Source organism: Hetaerina americana, unplaced genomic scaffold, assembly GCF_022747635.1.
Source record: "Hetaerina americana unplaced genomic scaffold, ioHetAmer1.1.p SCAF_1, whole genome shotgun sequence".
NCBI classification, from domain to species: domain Eukaryota; kingdom Metazoa; phylum Arthropoda; class Insecta; order Odonata; family Calopterygidae; genus Hetaerina; species Hetaerina americana.
In genome coordinates this window covers 54,393,781-54,398,655 of record NW_027286069.1, presented here as the reverse complement: position 1 = coordinate 54,398,655, position 4,875 = coordinate 54,393,781, and positions in this window count along the sequence as shown.

The window sequence follows — 4,875 nt, the reverse complement described above, 5'->3', positions numbered from 1 at the left end:
GATTCCACTCCACCCGGCCAAAGACTGCTTTTACGTGGGTTAACGAAGCGAGCATGGCCTCGGATACTGGGAAAGGCCTGAGGAGCGCTCTCGCCAAAGCGACGGGAGGGGTTGCGTTGAGAAGCGGGGGGTGGGGAAGTACACCGGGTGGGTACGGGAAAAAGGTTTGAAACCTCTTTCTCTCCCCTCTTACGACCATCCTCCCCCCCCACACACCTCCCTGTACCACCCCTCCGATTCCTCCTCACCCCCGAAAACCCCTTTTAATTTTTGCCTACCCCACTCCCTTTTCTCCCTTGTGCCTCATCATCTCCCCATTCCCCCTCGCGCTACCCATTACTTAGGCGAAAACCAGACATTTGCGGCGCGGAAGGGTTTCGGGGGGAGGGAAGTGCACGGAGCCGCTGAGGTGGGTGTGAGCGTGCGGGGGAAATAGAGGGAAAGTGTGTGCGGGGGAGGGGAGAGAGGGCTGGAGGTGGGGCCGGTTGAGACCCCTCGTGGGCGGTTTTGGATTGATATAATAACGCTTTAAGTGAGGGATGAACGACTCGTGGGACGTATAGATATATGTGAAAGCAAGGGTTTAGACAGTTAAAATGAGGGAAGATGGAATCTCCGCACCGGTGAGGCGATATCATAATAACGGACTCCCAGAGCTTCAGGGAAATGTTTACGAGGTTGAATTCTTCTCCCCAGTTCTCGGTAACGCATTTTGCAGTTCATTTTCGTTTCACACCCGTCAGGTACGCACACGCGGTCCTTCTTTTCATTTTGAAGTCTTGGAATGTTACGCATAAAAAAGGACGGCTCTCCGGTTGTATTTTGGTCTTAATTTAGATGAGAGGAAAAAATTACATGGCGTGAATTTGATAGTTTATGGTGAATTTAGATGTATTGGTGATTCGAGTCGTTGCGAGAACCGAGGTCAGTAAAAAAAAGAATGCTTCGCGTGAATACGCCTTTGAAGTTATAAACACATTAAACTCTTTGTGTATAATTATGAGTTCTTTTTTATTCTCCACGACTTTATCAAATCGTGAGGTAGCTCTTAATAAAATATTTAAAAGTCACTGTCGTGAGAATTGCACGGGTGGAAATAAAAATGATATTGACTTATATGCAGGCGAAGAAATAGGTACTCAAATGAATAGTTGCCATTTTTTTATCCTCCAAGGTCCTTTTATCCGACGGAACAAAAATTTTATTTCCTTAAAGACGGGAAATGTCCCGGATTTGTGGCGTGGAATAAGTAATTAGTAGGCTTCTATGGAAGCTCTATAAATATTAATAGAGCCGTATTTGAAGCGAAGATGATGGTAGTTATGTGTTCCACTATTTAAGAAATATTGCAGGGAAACAGTCGTGCAGTTAATTTCCCGAAATGTTCCAATGCTTCTCTCTCTTCGAAATGTTCCATGAGTTTCGAAAGAAATACATACAAAAGGGGGGCGCTCCCAGCATCCTTAAATCCTCGCCATGACATTTTGTCCAAACTACAATTCTTTTTCGAATTTTTTTCCGAGGGGCATTTTCCTGACGTAAAACTGATTCTTGGACAATAAATTCATTTTCCCTCCCATTGTGGCTTTAATCCTCACCCCCTCCCCATCCCCACTTTTCCTACGCCAAACTGCGCCTTGCCCGTGCCTACCCCATCCTAATTACCCTCTCCCACCCCTTCCTCCCTGCACCTCCATCCAAACGGAGGGAGAAAATAATAAAAGATTAAATGAAATTCAGGGCGTCGTGCGAAGGTGTTTGCCTCTCTTGCTGCGTGGTTGCGTGAGTGGGAAAGGGGGGGGGGGTTGGGAAATAATAAATAATAATAATAATAAATAAAGAAAATGAAATCCGCAAAAACCCGTCTCGGATAAATTGCTAAACGTAATTATGGTGCGTATTTGAGGGGTCATTGTCGAGAGTTTGCGCACGTAGTTAACAAGGAGAGGAGAGAAAATGAGGATGAAGGAGTCACGGGGCCGTAGGGGTGAAGTGGAGGGGAGACGACGAGGAAGGAAGAGAGAAGTAGACGGAGATGAGAGAGTAAAGAGAGAGGGCGGATGAAAGGATATGAGTGAGACGGAGGGCATTCCTGCAAAGATTAACGAAATCCAGTGGTTGTGAATATTAACGGGATGGAATACGCTGGCAGCTATATTAAATGGATGAGTAGGAGAGGGGAATTTGGCTGGGAGCTAGAATAATTTTGTTTACTCTTTGCATTTCCCCAACAGGAACGAGTCAACAACAGCGAGATCGGTATGTACGATTTTTGATAATCACGGACGTGATAGGGGCCGTATGCGGATCAAAGAGTAGAAATAAAAAATGCAATCATCTCAGACCAGTGATTGGAATGTGGTACAGGGGTCTTTCCCCTTTGGCACCCAAATATAGGCGTTATTAATGTTACGCTCCCTTTTGCGTCTTTATGGAAAACAAATAGTTTCCATTCCAAAACCATGATTATCCTCCACTGATTTGGGTTTTACCACGGTAAAGTATTACTGCATCACCTAATTTACTTCTTTTTATGTGTTGCAGAATTTGAAAATACTTCATGCCCCCATGTTGACACTGAGTAGGTTCATTGCTTCGTGGCTATCTCCAAATCTCCTTCAAACTCCGTATTTTCAAAGAATTTCGCCTTCACATTCAAAAGCACTGCGTAGAGTTTTTTTACTGCTGATTAATATGAAGCACCTTTGAGGACCTTATAACTTGCGCCGCATCTAATGAGGAGTTGACTCACACTTCTCAAGGAGATTAAATTTTGTAATGACGGTTGTGGGAAATAACCTTAAAGATAATAGTTATGTTTCAAATGCTCCTCTTTAATTCTACTCATCATTACTGTGTCCACGTGCGCTAGGAGAGATGCCGTGGGAGAGGTGATTATTTGTAGATTTTCGGTACTGTGACTAAAGAAGGAATTGGTTCATACTATATATGCGACAAGTTGAAATAGAGATGGGAGAAGACAAAGTGTTTTACTTACTCAAGAAACCTGTGTCCCATCTGTCAAATGGATCTCTCTATTAGGCGCCTGCTCAAATGGAACCCAAGGTTTCGTTGAAAATTACGGTCACCGTAGAATGGGAGTCAAACTTATGGGCGTGCAGATTGAAGCCTAATGTTTTGCCGTGTAATCTTTCTTGCCTGGAAGGTAGAAGGCTGAGGCGCGCGTAGGAAGGAAAGATGTGGGAGACGCCGAACAAAAATTAAAGTGCGGCGAAAGAGATCTGACCGGGAGCGTAGGCGAAATCGGAAGGGATGGGAGTCGAGGGAATCGAGCGAGGAGGCGGATCTAGGGCTGCGGGGTTGGGAACCGAATGGACGTTCTCACGGATGGAAGGACAGTAACAAGAATACTTCCTCTTGAAAATGAACTCGCGGCCCGGTCGGCAAAAACTTATGGGAGAAATTCCACCTATCGTTGCAGCCGGAGGCGGGGGTTTGAGGGGCGGGCGGTGAGCGCGCAACGAGTGCTTTGGATAGGACGCCGGGCGGCTAGAGTGGGGGGGGGAGGAGGTGGGGGGCGAGGGAAACAAATAAAGAGAACGGCACGAGAGCCGGAGAAATGCGAAGAGCACGCTGCGACTTCGGACGCACCAGCTGAGCTACACGTCCAATTATCGCGTGTCGTATGACATCGGTGCCGGTCGGGCCAACGGAACCGTGAAAGTGGCTGGCGAATGTGGCGACACGTGAGAACGTGCGGTAGGGAGGTGGAGGGTGAAAACTGTGGGAGAAATATATAAAACCTTTGGGCAAAGCAGCGGGGCTGCGGATGTAACGAAGGGGGAGAGGGGGCCCCGAAGGAGAAGGGTGGAAGTCTGAGGGAAGGAAGTGAGAGGGAGGACGGAAAGGAGGTTGCGTCGGAGAGGGCGTGGAGAGATAAAATTTTATCCGAAAAAATGTGTGGAAATAGGGTTTTTTTTGGCGAGAACAAAAGAGATAGGTATTTGCGGGCGGTGCGTAGGTACGCGGGTTGAGGAGGTGGGGATTCTGCGGGAAATGGCGGGGAGATTGAGACCAGGGCGGCGGACAGAGGGTGGGAGGCGGGAGAAATCTCGGGATAGCATTACAAATTAATTAATTTGAAAGGAAAGGTCGAGGTGCGCGGGTGGATTTGATGGGACGGAGACACGGGTGGGCGCGGGGGAAGGTGGAGGTGCAGGGGAAGGAGAGAAAGGTCGTGTTTGCTCCAAAGTTTTTTTCTCCTTCCCCGCGACTCCTTAACCACTACGTCCCTTTGTTCCTTGAGAAAGGGGGATCATTAGGTATGGATAGGACCTCGGTGCGGAGGCAATGAAAGTTGACGGAGGGCGATGGGCCGGATGGAGGTGCGCACAATGGAATTGCCCCTTTTCATTGCGTCCCGCTCCATGATTGCGTAATGAGGCCGTAGTAATTGTCGTGAAAGAATGCGAGACATTTTTTTTAAGCTGTCGGTTAATTCAAATCGCAATTTTTATTTCAAAAGAGGCGTTCCCATGTCGATGGAAACGTTTCGTAGGCAGACACACTGCACCCTTTGGATCAGGTTGGAAGACAGGCGGGAATTGCGAGATTGGTCTTTGTTAGCGGTAGGTAATTCTTTTCGTGGAGGAAACATATTCTGCGCGTTTACAGGACCGTGGTCTTGTTTCGTTTTTCTTTAATTGGAAAAAGCATGCATTTTTCATTGAATCCCGCATTCTTCTGAAAAGGTAATGCTTAGCCAGACGGCGGAAGTGCTCTACTCTTGTGAGTGTAATTCGTCATTCATTCACCGTACTATATATCGTTAAGTATAACATTGCCACAAAATAAAGTTCGAGCCAGTACGCATGTCATACACGAAAATTATTTCTTGCGATTTTATCTTCTTTC